The 18570-nt window shown below is 50.9% G+C and overlaps 1 long non-coding RNA gene across 1 annotated transcript; it reads left to right on the top strand.

Moving 5' to 3' along the window:
- The first annotated feature begins 11776 nt into the window (after positions 1-11776).
- LOC131424640 (uncharacterized) lies at positions 11777-14423 on the top strand. The gene is made up of 3 exons (XR_009227997.1): positions 11777-11951; positions 12049-12152; positions 13965-14423. It is a non-coding gene; the product is annotated as an uncharacterized LOC131424640 (long non-coding RNA).
- Positions 14424-18570: the final 4147 nt, after the last annotated feature.

Here is an 18570-nt window from a genome sequence, read left to right as displayed (position 1 = left end):
ACAGCACAGTCCCACTCAGGTGTGTGGCTCAGAGCTCGACCAAGCTTTGCTCTGGGGCAGTACAGGTGCATGGAGGTGATCAAGGTCCCAAGGACAAAGCAGGGAATGGGCAGCCGTACACCAGGGTGTCATCAACCCTGCATGACTCCCCGTGACTGAGGCCCTACTTTGGAGATGAACACATTGAGGCTGAGAGCAGAGAGGCCCATGGCTCAGCTAGGACCGGCATCAGGCACCTGGAAACCTCAGCGCCCATAGAGGCCACCAGCCTGAGACCCACCCCAGGACACTGCAGGTCCAGGGTGCCCCTCTCCCTCTGCCACACAGCTCCACCCACAGCCAGCCCCTCTGATCAGGCCCTGGGGCTGGGCCTCTGCCCCCACCTGCCCCCCCGCTGCCCCCCGCCTGTGGGCCTGTGTGGTGGGTGCTCAGTGAGAAGGCTGCGTCCCAGCTGGGGGCAGCGTTGGGTAAAGAGCTATGGCCTCTTTTAATCCTTAGGAAAATAGCAAACCCAGCTCAGAGTCTCACACACTCAAACCCCACTTAGCAGGGTGAGTTGGGAGACAGCCCTCCCCGTCCCTCCACCATGGGCGGGGGTGGGGTGGGGAAGGGGCTCAGCCTGGGCCCCCGGAACTTAGCTGGGGTCTCACCCACAGTGTGCCCAGCAGCCAGGGCAGGCACAAGGCAGATGAGCCAGCCAGACTGCGGGCAGAGGCCAGCAGGACCCCGCAGGATGTCCCCACCCAGGCAGTACCCCGGGCCCGGGGCTCCCCGCCCACTCTGGGGCTTCAGAGCAGATGGCCAGCTTGCTCCGGAAGGGGTGGAGGAAGAGAGGCCCTCTCCACCCCGAGGCTTCCTGCCCCCCACCCCTGCTCTCTTCCCTTTATTCAGAGGAAAACATCACGGGGCACTTACCTGCCAGGGGTCACCTGGATCAGGAGCAGAGACACTGAGATTAGAAGCCAGGTGTGGACAGCAATATCTCAGGCTCAAAGGGCAATGAGGAGGGGTGGGCAGGTGAGGGTAGTGACCCTTCAGGTGGCTCACCTGGCCACAGCCCAATGAAAGCCCTCAGGGGGGGTCCCAAACAGAGACACAGGCAGGCCCCTGGGCACCCACCATTCCCCCGAAGGTCAAGCAGGGGAGTCTGGTGGAGGATAGAGCCACCTGGACCCTCCCCTGACCTCTAGCTCCCTCAGGGGCCAAACCAGCAGGCTCATGGGAGCTGGCTACAAACCAAACCATCCCCCAGTGGTTCCCACAACCTTCCTGCGCTCCGGCTTTTGGTCTTTGCTCCAAAACCAATTGATTTCTCACAGCCTCGGCCTAGCAGCCCTTCCCAATGTGGCTGTCAGGGTTAAAAACGACCCAGCGTCATCAGCCGGCTTCCTCTCCCCTGGCCTGTCGTAGCCTCAAGTCCTGGCCCGCCATGTCCAACCTCAGGAGCAGCCTCCCCACAAGCTCCCAGAATGCCTCTGGTGCCCTGCTGTTGATGTCACTGCACATGCCTGGTGCTTAGGGGGCTCCCGGCCAGGCCAAATGCACCCCCAGCCCTCTCTGCCTGGAGGTGGGACACACGCCCAGGTCTAGTTAACAGAAAGCTAGCAGGCGGCCAGCGAGTGGGCCCGGCCTTCCTGCAGGCTGGTCCCTCCTCCTTCTCCATGCCACTCCTTGCCGAGTCGCACCACATCCTCAGGTGACCAGGCCACCCAGCTAGAGTGACCAGGCCACTCTTTGAAGCCTAAATGACTGAATGGAGTAGAGCCCCCCTGGGAAAACTGCAAGGTGACCAAGAAGTTAGACTTTGACTCTGCTCAGCCATGGAGATCTGGGGATGCTCATTGCAGCCGCTCATGTTGGGGCACAGTGGCTCTGGGTCATGTTGCGTGTATGTGTGTGTGTGTGTGTGTACACACACATGTGAACATGGCTCAGGATCATACATGCCCAAGCATATGGGAGCCCAGCTCCCTGAGAAAGTGGTGCCCAGGCCAAGGACCTGCTGGGAGGAAAGCCCTGGCCCCTCCCCGTCTCCCAGGGGGGCCCAGGTTGATTGCAAGGCCCGGCCCTGGTGAAGCTTCGGGCAGCTCAGGGCCGGGGCGCTCGTGCCTGCCCCCCTCCCTGCCTGCCCAGGGCTCTCCTGCAGCCTGGCTCTCGGAGCCCACCAGAGAGGCCGGGAAGGGCACAAGGGGCTGCAGAGCTGCGTGTGGACCCCCTGGAGCCGCTCAGCTGTGATTCCCTGGGTCAGCGTCTAAGTCCAGCCCCTGGTCTATCAGCCAGATGGTCGCTTCAGCAGGGAGAGCAACCTGACACGCCATTTCAAACCGATTTCACGGCGGGCCTCCGGAGAGCCCCAGCGAGCTCCTGACAATCCGATCTGTTGTGAATAAATATGACAAAATTGCCAATTACGGGAGAGAGGCTTCAATGTCGTGCGGGCCGGGCTGGCTGTGGCCACACGCTCAGGGGCCAACACCGCCAGGGGGATGGCCCAGTGGACAGAGAGAGCCGAGTCCAGATGAAGGGGGTGCTGGGCCAGCGCCAGGTGCCGCGCCAGCAGGCACGGGGATGCGCAGCCGAGGCCAGGCGCCCTGCCAGCCTGGCAGAGGGTCCTGCTTCTGTACAAACCAGCTCTGGCTACTCCCTGTGGCCACACCCCTAAGGCTCCATATTTCCTAGATGACTCCACTAGGAAGGGGAGAGTGTGGTAGGAGCCCAGGCCCAAGCTGGCCCTGGATCCCAGGAGCCCGGGCTAGCCCTACTGGCCCCCAGTGTCCAAACCCAGGTCAGATCATAATCCCCTCCCCAACCCCAGAAGGGGCTCAGCTGGCCAGAGACCAGCACAAGCCACCCAGGTCCCAGCAGGCAGGACAGCAGCAGAACTCAGATCTGAATAGGGACAAAGGGAGCCCACGTGTCCTCCCACAGTGGCTTATCTGCCCCCCAGGACCCCGGAAGGCCCTTCTCTTGACCCCTGCTCCTGTTCAACCTGCCTCAAGCTTGCCCAGAGCGGACTGGACCCAGACCTGCCCCAAGGAATGGCCTGTGCTGTTCCCGCCATCTTGAAATTTGGGCCCAGGATTTTTTGAGTTGGGTTTGATAGCAGAGTCAACTGCCTTGCCCGGTACTCACATGTCCCCAGAGGAGACCCCACCACTCCACCCAGGGCCACTGGGTACCTTGGGTTGGGCAGGAAGCAGAGGGAGGGGGCGAGCATGGCCCAGGTCTTTGTTGTGGGCAAAGAAGCCAAGCGGGTTCCCGGCTGAGCAGACCAAGGACAGACGGCTTTGAATGTCGGTAGGCTCAGGCCATCAGGGTGTCCCCAGCTGTCTGGTCCCTGGCCCTGGGTGATTTAGATGGGGAAAATTTTGACCTGGGATTGTGACAGCCTTTAAAGTTAAAGGAAGTGTCAGAGACATGGCTTGGGCTTGGTGGGTTTCGTGTGACAGGCAAACCCCCAAGGGAGCATTTGCTGTCCTTAGGAATGGGTGAGCTTGGGAGAGGTAGTCCCAAAGTCTCCCACGGGTGGACCCTGGGAGCCATCAGAAGTGATTCCCTGGGGAGGAAATCACGAGACCTCAAAGATGCCAGCACTTCCTAAAATACAGAAAACAAAAGGCACAACTCTGCCCCAACTCTGATGGTCCCCTGTGGGCTGGCCTGGCCTCACTTCCTGCCTGCTGGTCACAGCCAGGAAGTCACCGCTGTGGACCAGTTCTGTACCCAGCATACTTTCCTCTACCTCCACCAACAGGCAAATGGGGTCCAACTGCACAGATCCCCAGCCCCGTGGTCCAGCCCTGGTTCTGAACTTCATGGACGTGGGATAAAATGTCAGCCGTTACTTACCAATGGCTGGATAAGATTGAGCAAGTCAATAGCACCGTTACCCAAGTAGTTTAACGAAAAGATATCTCAGCACCTGATGCACAGAGGACGTTGAATAAATTTTAGTTATTGCCACCATGATTATCACTACCACTATCCTCATCACCACCTCACCATCATCGTCATCACCACCATCACCATCACCATCATCACCATCACAGTCATCATCTCCACCATCATCACATCACCATCACCATCACAATCATTATCACCAGCACCACTCACTACTACTATTATCACCATGTCCATCTCCATCACCACCATCATCACCACCATCGCCATTTTCACCATCACTATCACCATCATCACTAACACCATCACCATCACCACCACCATCACCATCACCACCACACCATCACCATCACCACTATCACCATCACCATCACCATCACCATCATCACCATTACCATCACCATCACCATCACCATCACCACCACCACCACCATCACAGTCATCATCACCACCATCATCACCATCACCATCACCATCACAATCATCATCACCAGCACCACTCACTACTACTATTATCACCATCTCCATCTCCATCACAACCATCATCACCACCATCGCCATTATCACATCACTATTACCACCGCCAGCCCATCATCACTATCACCATCACCATTACCATTATCATCACCAGCACCAATCACTACTACCATCATCACCATCTCCTTCTCCATCTCCATCACCACCACCACCACCACCACCACCATCATCACCACCACCATTACCATCACCATCACTATCATCACCATGCCAATCACTACTACTATTATCACCATCTCCATCTCCATCACCACCATCATCACCACCATTGCCATTTTCACCATCACTAGCACCATCATCACTAACACCATCACCATCACCACCACACCATCACCATCACCACTATCACCATCACCACCATCACCATCACCATCACCATCACCATCATCACCATAACAGTCATCATCACCATCACCATCATCATCACCAGCACCAATCACTACTACCATCATCACCAACTCCATATCCATCTCCATCACCACCAGCACCACCATCATCACCATCATCATCACCATCATCACCATATCAATCACTACTACTATTATCATTATCTCCATCTCCATCACCACCATCATCACCACCATCGCCATTTTCACCATCACCACCACCATCACCATCACCACCACACCATCACCATCACCACTATCACCATCACCACCATCACCATCACCATCACCATCATCACCATTACCATCACCATCACCATCGCCATCATCACCATCATCACCATCACCATCACCATCACCATCATCACCATAACAGTCATCATCACCATCACCATCATCATCACCAGCACCAATCACTACTACCATCATCACCAACTCCATATCCATCTCCATCACCACCAGCACCACCATCATCACCATCATCATCACCATCATCACCATATCAATCACTACTACTATTATCATTATCTCCATCTCCATCACCACCATCATCACCACCATCGCCATTTTCACCATCACTATCACCATCACCATCATCACCATCATCACCATCACCATCACCATCACCATCACCATCATCACCATCACCATCACCATCATCACCATCATCACCATCACCATCACCATCACCACCATCACCATCACTCACTGCCACCACTACTATCCTAACCGTCATCGTCACCATCATCACCTAAATGTATGCCTGACAGCCCTATGATCATTTGGAAGGAACCCCTCTGTGACAGTCCAAGAGCCCATCCAGGGACAAGGAGTCCCTCCTTCCCAAGGTACCAAAGGGTCAGCTCCACCCACAGCCACCTAAGTGCATCGGCTCCTCCACCTGGCAGCCCTTCCTAGAGTGGAAACACCCCCAAGAGAGGCGGCCTCCTACAGTGGCCCTCCTATTCCTCTGCCCTACCCTGCCTCCTCCCTGGACCACAGGTCCAGGGAACCCTCATCAGAGGAGAACATTTAGAAAATCTAGGAAGACACGAAAGGAAACAAAACTCATTCATCATCCCACCACCACCCAGAATATACTCCATTAAGTATCTAAAATCACCAAAGAAATACAATGGCTTCCAGAAAAGTCAGGAAACAGAAAAACCCTCTGTCTCCATCTCACCACCTCAACACTCTGTGTGTCGTGCAATCCTCTTTTTCCTGCTGCATATGTTTTTGCCATCATTACATCCTTAATGTACATATAATTCTATACGCTGCTTTCCCTCCACATTACACTGTAGATGGGTTTGCATATTGCCACCCTGTCTCTGCAATTATCACTTTTAATGACTGTCTAGTATTCCACGGAGTGCATGTATCATAATTTACTAAATGACTCCCTACTCTTTGGACATTTCAGCTGCATCCAATTTTTTGGCCATTAAAAATAATGTTGCAATGAATATCCTTGGGCCTAAACTTTTCCGCGTATTTTGGATGATTTCTTCACAAGAGCATCCCAGAGGTGGCATTACTGGGTCAAAGGCACTGAGCATTGCCATGGTGCTCCGTGCACGCTGCCAAATTTCTTTCTGGAAGGGCTGGCCTGGCTTCCAGCACCACTGACAATATGAGAGCCTGTTACCTCCCTGAAGGTCCTCAAATGGGGGATTTGTGGCTTTTAGCATTTGTTCACTAAGCAGAGGGTACAGTGCTCTGGGTTTGGGTCCAACCCCACGTTCCACCTCCATCAATCTCATCCACTCTCTTGGACGCTCACTGTGTGCTGGATAAAACAATGAGCGAGACAGTGGCAGGATGGGAGTAGGGTTGGGGGCAGGAAGCACCCCCGGCTCCAGGGGTGTGTGTGTCAGGAGAGGGGCACACTGGGGAGTGTCCGTGTGCCCACGATTCCCTGGTCTCCCTCAGGGAAGCGCCCTTCCTACAACCAGCGTCTCACACGTCCACTTGGATGTTGTTGGGCCTCCAGCCTCCCCCTGGACCAGCTGCCTCAGGACCCACAGCCCATCACTGCATCAGTGCATCCTTCACCTGATTGGCTGGATCAAAAAAATAGGCAACTATTTTTGTCCCCTTGTCCCCCCATCCCTACAGCATGGTCAGCAAAGCCTAGCAGTGTAGCCCACCTCTCCCATCACCCCAAGCCAAGCTGAGACCTCTTGAGAGTACCTGCATATGGCCAGCACTCTTCTACCCAGTCTTCCAGCATCTGCCCTGTCCCCTGGGCCCCTTCTCCTCACACGGTCATGGTGGGCATGTCAAATCAAGGCCCTCTCGTGATGAACTCCCACCAACATTTTCTCATCAGACATGGGAGACTATTCGCACAACTTCCGGGGCCTCCCAGACCCTGGCTCAGAACTTGAACAAGTACAACATAGCGGTCTGGATCTGTGTTGCTTAGTTGATGGATGTAAGGATTTGGGTGGGTGGATGAACGGACAGATAGAGGTGGGTGGGCAGGTGAATGGATGGAGGGATGGATGGAAATGGATGGATGGATGAGTGAGTAGATAGATGGTTGGGTAAGTGGATGGATAGATGGAGGGATGGATGGATAGATGCATGGGTAGGTGGGTAGATGGATGGGTCAATGGATAGTTGGGTAGATGGATGGAATGGGATTGGATGGATGGATGATGGGGATGGGTCCAACCCCACGATGGATGGAAGGAAGGAAGGAAATGAGTGGGTTATGAAGTCTAAATCTATACAAGCACTGCAAGATACCAAGAAGGAAGAGGGGAAACAGGAGAGTGTGGTTTTCCAGGGGCTGAGGCATGTCCTGGGCGTGTCTTGGTAAGGCTGTCCAGTATCTGATGGAGGCAGAGATTAGCTCAACAGAAGCCTTGCCCAGAGGGCTGCTGAGATCAGTCTTAAATGTTATAATTTTCACATATTAACTTTTCCTTTTGATATAACTTCCAGAAAATAGTTGCAAGCAGCCCACAGTCGTCCAACACACCTAGCCCAGCTTCTCCTCAGGTTGACATCTGAGATGACCAGAGGCGAGCTCGTGGTCAGCTCTGCTTTGCAACATTTGTTCATGACCATGGTGCCAATACCTCCGCCATGCCCAATGCATGTCAGACCAACTGTCTGACAAAGGCTTGCAGACCTCCTGAGCATTCAGCAACCAACTGTCACCTCACTATGAGCTGGCTGTGCCACACCACAGACAGCTAGAGTTCCGTGAGCTGTCCCCTAACGTCCACATCCTGTTCTGGCCTCTACCCTGTGCCACAGTCTGGCTGGGCACACAATCACGAGCCACCACACAGCTTGTAGATTCAAACAGCAACTCTTTATTCCCGAACTCACACCAGCCGTCTACAATCACATTCTGGGGAAATCCACGTTCTCTTCCCAAATCCACCTCCACTGGGCTTCTGTCTCCCAAAATATACTGTCTGAATCCCGTGAGAACTCAAGGGGAACTCAGGCAGCAGGATACGCCCTATTCCCAGCAGGAATAATCTTAAACCTTAAACCTGGAACCTAAACTGGGAACGCCCTAAACAGGATTATCTTAAAACCGGGAACACCCTAATCTGCCTTGGTCCTTGAGCAAGGTCACCTACATTCAATGTCACTGCAACATGTCAGCAACATGGGGTACGCTGGCAAGGAAATTGTCATACCTACTTGGCTAATGGCTCCCAGCAACCCTGCTTGTAGCCTTGGACTCCTTGGTCTCCTTCATCCCGGGTTGTTCTCCTGGTCCTTGTTCTGTTTCGCAGTGACACTTAGGCAGGGTGTTGATCAGTTCCTTGGTGGGACACCCTTGGTTTGGATGGTGCTACTTCCTCATGATTAGTGATTAGCACGTGTCCACCAGGGACCTCAGGAAGCAAGGTTGCCTCTGTGGATATCACAGCAGGGGTGCTTGGGATGTCCACCCTGTCCTATCACTTGGCCACGTCCTCATGCAGATGACGATTGGATTTCTCCCCTCACCACTTTCCACTTTGTAATTAATATGGATCTTGAGCCTTAGAAATGAAGCAAACCCTGCCACCCTAAACCTGGAGGACACTGTGCTGAATGAAATAAGCCAGATGCAGGAGGACAAATACTGTGTGGTCCCGCTTGGTCCCACCTGGAGTGATCGAATCCAGACAGACAGAAAGCAGCACGGGGGAGCCAGGATGGGGGGGGGATGGGCACGGGTGTTTAATGGCTGCAGTGCTTTGGTTTGGGAAGATGGGAATTTTGGAGCGTTATGTACATGGGCACATAACCATGTGGAAGTGCTCAATGCCTTGAACTGCCCGCTTAAATATAAATGGTTATATTTTATGTTAAAAGATTTGCTGGGCGCTGTGGTGCACACCTATAATCCCAGCGGCTTGGGAGGCAGAGGCAGGAGGATTGCAAGTTCAAGGCTAACCTCAGCAACTCACCAAGGCCCTCAGCAACTTACTGAGACCCCCTGTAAAACTTTTTAAAATAAGCAGAAGGGACTGGGGATGTGGCTCCGGGGTTAAGCACCCCCAGGTTCAACCCCTGGTACAAAAAAAAAAGTTTTAAAAAATTAACAGGTATCTCAGGGGAGGCATTTTGAGATGCTGGACTCTGTTTCCACACATTTGATGACTCGTCAGTCTTAGCATTCACCAGTGATCCTTGTACCAGCTCCATTTGTGACATCCCAGTGCCAACCAGATTTCTTCTCAAGCACCAAAGTCATGCTGCTCTGTCCTCACAAACGTGATCAGTGGCAGGGATGCAGGAACAAGAGCAGCACTGGTCACCAGACAGCAGCCAGTCGCTAAAGGTGCCCCGGGGTGCCCTGTACTCTCTGCCAGCCGTCTTCAACTGCCCCAGAGCTGGCCCCGCCAGGGCACTGACCTGCCCAGGATCCTGCCAGGACTTCATGGGCTGTGCTGGCAGCAGGTCCGGAGGAAGCCAGGCTCCCGTTTCCCAGGATACGGAAGCTACTCTGACCTTGGCCAGTGTCCAACTTTCCCAAACAAGCCACAAATGTCCTCTTGCTGGAAGGGGAGAGGGAGGCCTGGGAGGGGCCCCTGAGCCCAACCCCATAGGATCCCGTCTTCCAGGCAGGCTCTGATCCACCCCGGCAAGCAGAGCACCTTGGAGGGCTGTCCACGCCCCAGTGCCCCATGGGCCAATACTGAGACTTCGCCACACATGTCCCAGGGGACAAGCCCCCCCAGCTGATTTCCTCCTTTAGCTTGAGCATTTTGGAAAACATTCTAGAGATTCTTTAGCCCCTCCCACCATGTTCTTGCCTAGTCAGAGGGATGGACAGACAGACAGGTGGCTGTTGGGGAGGCGCCAGCTCACCCCTCTCCACCCTGTCTCTGGGCCTTGGCCTGTTCCCCCCGGGGGCCTTGGAGGCTGCAGCCATTCATCATGGCCAGATGCACGCTGCCCCGGATGGGGAACTGGCGTCCAGGTGATGAAAGGCTCTGAGGCCCCAGGCCCCTCCCCACAGGGTACTGAAATTCCCGGTGGGGGGGGGGGCGAGCGTGAGACTCCATCTGTGACAAGCGTGACAAGGACAACACACCTTGTATTCTCATCTTCCGTCTGCCTGGGCTCCGGCCCCGTTTCCCTCCCTTCCTTAGAAGCCTTTTCGGGGAAACAGGGGGCCAGCCCATTATCCAGAGGAGAAACTGAGGCCCAGAGGGACAAAGTCACTCACCCGGCGGCAGAGCCTAGAACCTCGACCTCCGGACTCCCTGGAGTCCCTCTCTGCAGTTAGCTGATCACTTCCCCAGGGGAGTGAGCGGAGGTGATCCCAGAATCCCAGCCTCGAAACCACAGGGGGCAGTGGGGGTGGGGGGCGGTCCAGTGACAGCACTGTCTCCCACCCGCAGCTGGAGCTGGAAGTGCAGAGAGGACAGAGGCTGGAGTCCAGGGCAGAGGCAGCTGAGAACAGGGCCCAAGGCCCTCCCCGGGTGGAGCCTTAGCTGCTGGGTCTGCGATGCATAGCCTCTGGCTACCAGCCCACTGGGTATCAGTTGTCCCTGGCTGGTGGGCCAGGGAAGCAGGGGGAGCCAGGTCACCAGGTCCGTGAGAACTTCCTGTGACTGGCCTTCTCACCTGCCTCTACACCCCCCCGGCCCCACCCCGACACCTGATGCCACCAGACCCACCCCTAGCTACCCAGAAACCTCATCCACCAGTCCTGTGAGCAGCACCCTGGCCATGGTGGATGGGCTTGGGCTGGGAAGGGACCGTGGGGACCCTCATCTCAAAGGCACAGGGATGTGTCTTGGCTCTACTGCCATCAGCTTGCCACGGGACCCTGGGCAGGGCCTCTCTGGGCCATAGTCTCCCATCTGGAAACTGTGAATATGGCCCGATGGTCTCTGGTCACCTAGGGTTTGAGTCCCAGAGGAGCTCCTTTTTACCTGGGTCCCTGGGCCATCTTCCCCTTCCCTGGCCCTCAGATTCCTCATCTATAATGTGGGGTCACAGGTCCTTTCTTGAGCCTCAGGGGAGTGGAGAGGCACATGGCATCAGGATCTGGGGAACTCCTGTGATCCAGGGTAGGCCCGGCCCATCCTGGCCCCATCCGGCCTCCACCTGGCCCTCCACTGTGCCGGATTGCGCCTGCAGGGTGGCCTCCAACCAGGGCCTCTCTCTCTGCAACAGACCACCTGACCTGGGCCACACTTCCTCCTCCCCCCCACCCCCGACACACACTCAGAGGCTTCTCTGCTTCTGAGGCCCCCTGCCCAGCTGCTGGGCTCAGATGAAACAGACACTGTGTGTTTTCTTTGGGAGGGGCACTAATCTGCTGGAACAGGGGCCTCTCAACCAGCCAGTTCTCAGAGCAGCCAGGGGTCAGGGGTCAGGAAGGTGAGGACAGGGAGGTGCTGGGACTCTGCAGGGGCTGGGAACAGGGGTCTAGGGGCCCCCCGGCCCCTGTGAATTTTGATGGCTGAGAGGTCCAGATTATTTTTCTAATTTTTTTCATTCTCCTTTCTAAATATTTTGGATCAAGTCATCTCGCTGTTCTAGGAAATTATAATTGAGACAAATGATCAGGCGATCTCTGTATCACCTTCAAAGTGATTCATCATAAGTCCAAAGAGGATGCTCAGTTTGAACAGCAGAAGGGCCCACAAGGTATAAAGTGTTAGGAAAATATAAATCATCCTCCAAACCTTAGCAAACTGAGGTCTCTGTTAGAGTTTGACTCAAAATTATTGTTATATCTCTCCAGATTACCTCAAGGCCTGAGTTTGAATCCCTCTCTATATTTATCAGGGTCATCAGCAAATCTTCCTAAATCCTGTTGGGCCTGTTTTAGATCTTGCATAGAAAAAGGTACCTGCATTCTTACCAGTCAATATTCTCCATTTTCCTCTTGTAATGTGTATAAACTGGTAGTAGGCTAAATAGGGACAGACTCATGATGAGGGAAATAGGGTTGCAGGAATGGGAGCAGGTAATGGTGGGTACAGAGGACAGTGGGAGAATTTGATATTGGCAGATGAGTGTTAGGTACATTGTTGAGAGGAAGGAAGGTGTGGTTTGGGGGTCCCTAGGCTAGTAATGTTTTGACTCATTGAACTAGAAAGGCCTCATCAGAGTAGGATGGGCATGATATTGAAAAGTGGGGGAGGGGACCAAGAGTTTTTGTGTCACTCTATTGGAAACATAGATAGTCCCAAAATAACAACAGGATTACTGACACAGAAAAGAGCAAGAATCATTGTATTCCTTGGCTTTCCTTTGGAATAATAAATGTGAGGGGACATTGGGTCCATGCAAAGGCACTATAGAATAAGGACCATAAATACCACTTTGGTGAAGAAAAGATACCAACTGAGAATATATTTCTTAGCTATGAGGGATCTTCAACTAGTGCCCCATGAGAAGATTTGTAAGTAGATAAAGGTGGTTAACTCATTGCCCTCCAGATTCTGGAAGTAACCTATAAAAATGGTGGTGTGATGCCCAATACTGAAGAGAGACAGGGGGACACCATAAGGCAACAGCCATAACAGTGGAGCCTCATTGCCTCTCTGATGGCCTTGCTCAAAAGAATGCCACAAAAAGCAAGAGAAAGTGTACATCTATATGTCATCAGGAAAAAAAAAATGTCACTGTTATTAAGAGGAAAAAAAAGATGAACAGTGACAACATAACTGACATTAGATAAAGCATGGGTGTGACATATGGAAGAGATTTCAGCAGAGGAAAGTGTAGGCAGAGAAACTAAAGCAAACTGTAAGATATCAGAGGCTAAGTTAGACATAATCTCAACCAAAGCTGGGAGAGGAATAAGGTGAAGTTTAAATTCCTTCCTGTAGATGGCTGTCAATCGGATTCAAGGCACTTGATTAGATGTCACTGGAGAGTGGGGAGTTGAAACTCCAAACCTCAGGTCTTGTGTTCCAAAGAAAGAAAATTTGAAGTCAGAAACCAAAGATAATGCAAGATAACTTTTTTCTTAAAGTAAAAATAAAGTAAGGCTCAAACAAAGAGCATTCTTCAAACAGTGGTTCACTCCCAGCAGAGAACAATGAAGGAAAGAGTCCTGTCTCCAAATTCATTGGTATTTTATGGTTGCCCTGAGAACTGGGTCCACATTCACCACTTTTTGACAATCAGGTGTTCAACTCCTTCATGTCAAGGGGTAGAGTTTTTACTTAGTTGTTCTTCTCCAGAACTGTCATATTGGCCATCATATTAAGTGGGGGTCTTAATTTACAAGTAAATACTATGTTACTGTGAGTATTGGGGTCAATGACCAGAAAGAACTTAACTTTTTTCTCCTGTAATGCTAAGAAAATGTCTCTTCTGAAATTTATTGAGACACTTATGACCATAAATTCTAGCTTCACAATGACCCCAAATGACCCTGACAAGAGTTAGTAATAGCCCCATTAATCTTTCTTGGTGTAATTCTTAATTGACTCTCTTTGTTCTGATTATTTGTGTACCTGTTGTTTTTCTGCATTATCTGCCTACCCACTTGCCTTAAAAGTAATTTAAAGAAAGCCTTAAGAGCAACATAAAGAAAACCCATGACATTGGCTGTTATTTGTTTGCATTTCAGTGCTCACTACTAACTTCGATCTAACATCTCTCACCCACTGAGAGAACTGACAATGGCCTTCTTTGGTTTGGCAGGTAGAGGTCAGAGGAGGGTCCCTTTGCCTTGGAGCTGGAAGGCTGCATGGCAGATGAACAAAATCCTCCTGCCTTCCACAAAGACCATGAAGGAAAGCAGGTAAGAGGGTGGGGGTCAGTCACAGAGCTACCTTTGTCAGGATGTCCCTCCTCACACTGTACAGCAACCAGGCTTCCTAAAACTTGGTGAAGTTCTTCACTGATCTTGCACAGCCCCGTGGGCAGATTGGACACAAATCCTCACAGAGAAGAAATTCAAGCAGAGCACAGCTGTCCAAGTGGCCCAAACATAAGCACTAAGCGGGTTGGAATTCAGGTCCCACCACCCTCGTTCAGGGCTCATATCTTTTAGGTGGCAAAGAGCCAGGCACACATAGAGATGTGGTTTCACCAGACTGAGGTTCTGATGGAGTTGGTGTCTGGTGCAAAACTTTAATTCAACTGTTAGCTCTAAAAACAGGAAAGCATATGTTCTAATCAATGAAATTTTCCCTGTTTTTTTTAAATTTTTTATTGTTGGTTGTTCAAAACATTACATATTTCTTGATATATCATATTTCACACTTTGATTCAAGTGGGTTATGAACTCCCATTTTTTACCCCATATACAGATTGCAGAATCACATCAGTTACACATCCATTGATTTACATATTGCCATACTAGTGTCTGTTGTGTTCTGCTGCCTTTCCTATCCTCTACTATCCCCCCTCCCCTCCCCTCCCCTCCCCTCTTCTCTTCTCTCTCTACCCACTCTACTGTCATTCATTTGTCCCCCTTGTATTATTTTCCCTTTCCCCTCACTTCCTCTTGTATGTACTTTTGTATAACCCTGAGGGTCTCCTTCCATTTCCATGCAATTTCCCTTCTCTCTCCCTTTCCCTCCCACCTCTCATCCCTGTTAAATGTTAATCTTCTTCTCCTGCTCTTCGTCCCTACTCTGTTCTTAGTTACTCTCCTTATATCAAAGAAGACATTTGGCATTTGTTCTTTAGGGATTGGCTAGCTTCACTTAGCATAATCTGCTCTAATGCCATCCATTTCCCTGCAAATTCTATGATTTTGTCATTTTTTAATGCAGAGTAATACTCCATTGTGTATAAATGCCACATTTTTTTTATCCATTCGTCTATTGAAGGGCATCTAGGTTGGTTCCACAGTCTTGCTATTGTGAACTGTGCTGCTATGAACATGGATGTAGCAGTGTCCCTGTAGCATGCTCTTTTTAGGTCTTCAGGGAATAGACCGAGAAGGGGAATAGCTGGGTCAAATGGTGGCTCCATTCCCAGCTTTCCAAGAAATCTCCATACTGCTTTCCAAATTGGCCGCACCAATTTGCAGTCCCACCAGCAATGTACAAGTGTACCCTTTTCCCCACATCCTCGCCAGCACTTGTTGTTGTTTGACTTCATAATGGCTGCCAATCTTACTGGAGTGAGATGGTATCTTAGGGTGGTTTTGATTTGCATTTCTCTGACTGCTAGAGATGGTGAGCATTTTTTCATGTACTTGTTGATTGACTGTATGTCCTCCTCTGAGAAGTGTCTGTTCAGGTCCTTGGCCCATTTGTTGATTGGGTTGTTTGTTATCTTATTGTCTAATTTTTTGAGATCTTTGTATACTCTGGATATTAGGGCTCTATCTGAAGTGTGAGGAGTAAACATTTGTTCCCAGGATGTAGGCTCCCTATTTACCTCTCTGTTTTTTTTTGCTGAGAAAAAACTTTTTAGTTTGAGTAAGTCCCATTTGTTGATTCTAGTTATTAACTTTTGTGCTATGGGTGTCCTATTGAGGAATTTGGAGCCCGACCCTACCGTATGTAGATCGTAGCCAACTTTTTCTTCTATCAGACGGCGTGTCTCTGATTTGATATCAAGCTCCTTGATCCATTTTGAATTAACTTTTGTGCATGGTGAGAGAAAGGGATTCAGTTTCATTTTGTTGCATATGGATTTCCAGTTTTCCCAGCACCATTTGTTGAAGATGCTATCCTTCCTCCATTGCATGCTTTTAGCCCCTTTATCAAATATAAGATAGTTGTAGTTTTGTGGATTGGTTTCTGTGTCCTCTATTCTGTACCATTTGTCCACCCGCCTGTTTTGGTACCAGTACCATGCTGTTTTTGTTACTATTGCTCTGTAGTATAGTTTGAAGTCTGGTATCGCTATACCGCCTGATTCAAAATTTTCCCTGTTTGACAATATTATGGTACAAAACTCTGATGTTTTTTTCAGATTTAAAAATGTAATAATAAAATATAATATTATTACAGCATAATATTTAAAACAACACAAAATGCAAGCATGGCTTTAGATTTCTCACAAAACATATTTTCCCCCAGATTAAATTTTTTTTTCACATATATCATTTATATATCTTTATGGGGTATATTATTGCAACTCAATAGACGTATACAAGTTTTACCATGCAACTTTGATATTACATCCAGGAAGTCCCTATAATAAAACCTGAATTTAGTTTCATTGTGATGAATTACTTTTCCTAGAATTCATACTGTGACAGAGTCTGAGAGACTGTCTCTTCAGGCCCTTCAAGAATTAGGACATTCTAGCATTTCAAGCAGGAAAGATGAGTCTGGACACCTGAGGAATTTGGAGGAAGCAGATTTATTTAAGCTGCAGCAATCCAGAGGGTCTAACACCAAACAAGCTCTGGACCCCAGATCTGGCAATTCTCTAAGATTTCAGTGGGTGGTTACACAGCACAATGTTTAATATAACTTAATTTTTTTCCACATTCATAGGTTGGATAGAGGTTTCACAATTTTTTACAGAGAAAACAGAAATTTTCGCACATCAACAAACTTGATTGGAGACTTTTTTTAGGTTGTAGATGAGCACAATACCTTTATTTTTATGTGGTGCTGAGAATTGAACACCAGGCCTCACATGTGCTAGGCAAGTGCTCTATCACTGAGCCACAACCCCAGCCCTGCAGGCCTAACTCTTACAAGAAAGAGAAACCTGGCCTTTACAATAAAAAGGAGCTCAAAGCACAATGAGTGCTCTGGATATTTTGCTGACTTCTTAAAATTATCTCTTCTTGATTAGGAGAGAGACTTGTGTGTTACAATTAAGGTGGGAGTCTTTGGGGTGGGAGTGTTTTCTCTTCAGCCATGCCCACCTGCATATAGCTACTACCCAGTCACTCCATTCAAAATTGGATGTACTAATTAGGTTATAGCTCTCATAATCCAAATATTTTATCTCTGAACATTTCTGCATGAACAAGAGATTTTGGGGGACACTTCATACAGAAAACATAACATCTCCTATCTTGCTTTCTTCACTCACTGCTTGAGAACATATCCTCAGTACATAACTTCCCATCTCTGGTTCTGTTCACAGGAAACCTAAGATAGAATGTAGCTAGGAAGAAACAACAAATGCTGTAAGAAAATACCATGGATAGGGTTGATTAAACAAGAAAACTTACTTCTCATGGTTCCGGAAGCTGGCCTGGGTCTCACCCATCAGAAGACGGTTGATGCGCTGCAGAGCTTTCTTCTTCTCCCTGTCTAGGTCCTCAGCAGCCACTGGACAGGCCACTAACAGAGGTGGTGGCAGCTTCAGAGGTTCCCCTCGGCGGCATTGCAGGAGAGGAAACTTGCGTTTCCGTGGCCTACTGGTGTCTCCTGTGGGTGAGGACTTCTTCTTAGGCAATGGGTGTCCCGCCCTGCCTTCTGCCACCTTCTCACCCTGGGCCTTCTTTGGGGGAATCCCTGGGGATGAAGAACATTCCAGGGGCGGCTCCCCCTTGGATGGGTCTGGAGCCCTCCTCTTCAGGGCTTGGAGACCTCGTGTGGAGCTGTAGGAGCTGCTGATGGGGTTTCTTTTGGGGCAGGAGCTCATGCAGATGGCCCGGGAGCTCTCAGCTCTGTCTTGGGAGCTCTGGGTGCAGAGGTTTCTCCACAGAGGCCCAGGCCTGGGCACAAAGGCAGGCACACCGCTATGGGCCCCCAGGGGCCTAAAAGCAGATGCTCTCCCAGTGACCTGAGGGCGCCCCCTCTGATGTTCTCTATCTACAGGGTGCTCTGCTTGCTCAGCCACCACTTGGCCACTGTCTCCAGGGGCTGTGATCACAGTCCTCCCTGGGCAGGGTTCTTGGGGTGCTGGAAGCTGGCAAGGAGCCACTTCCTGCCCCTGCACCCTACAAGGCGGCTGTCTGAGTCTGCGGCCTGGGATGCAGGAATTCATGAAAGCTGCAGTTGACAGCAGCGTCCTCCTCAGGAGACCTGGCATGCGGAGGGAGGAGGCAATATCCAAGTCTCCGAGAAAAGATCCAAGGGTCCGCAGGACCCTGGAAAAGCACCGAGCAGGCACTTTTCGCAACCGCTGAGGAGCAGTTGCAGGATGGCGGCAAGATGACCTGCGAGTGGTGCCACCAGCCCAGGAAGCCCTTAGTGGCCAACCAGTATAGGGAAGTCGGCGGGGGCCATGACCGGGCTTCTTGTGGGACCCTTCTGGCAGGTCTCTGCCACTCAGCGCCGGGGGCAGGGGTGAGGGACAACACTTGCTGTGGGAAGTCTCCATGGCAGTCTTAGCGAAGGCGCTAGTGGGTAATTCTAGCGGCCATCGCAGAAGGCCT

The sequence above is a fragment of the Marmota monax genome, unplaced genomic scaffold (genome assembly GCF_021218885.2).
Source record: "Marmota monax isolate L192 unplaced genomic scaffold, Marmota_monax_Labrador192_F-V1.1 WCK01_AAM20220418_F8-fsc00943, whole genome shotgun sequence".
Taxonomy (NCBI): domain Eukaryota; kingdom Metazoa; phylum Chordata; class Mammalia; order Rodentia; family Sciuridae; genus Marmota; species Marmota monax.
This window is presented reverse-complemented; position numbering and strand designations above follow the sequence as displayed.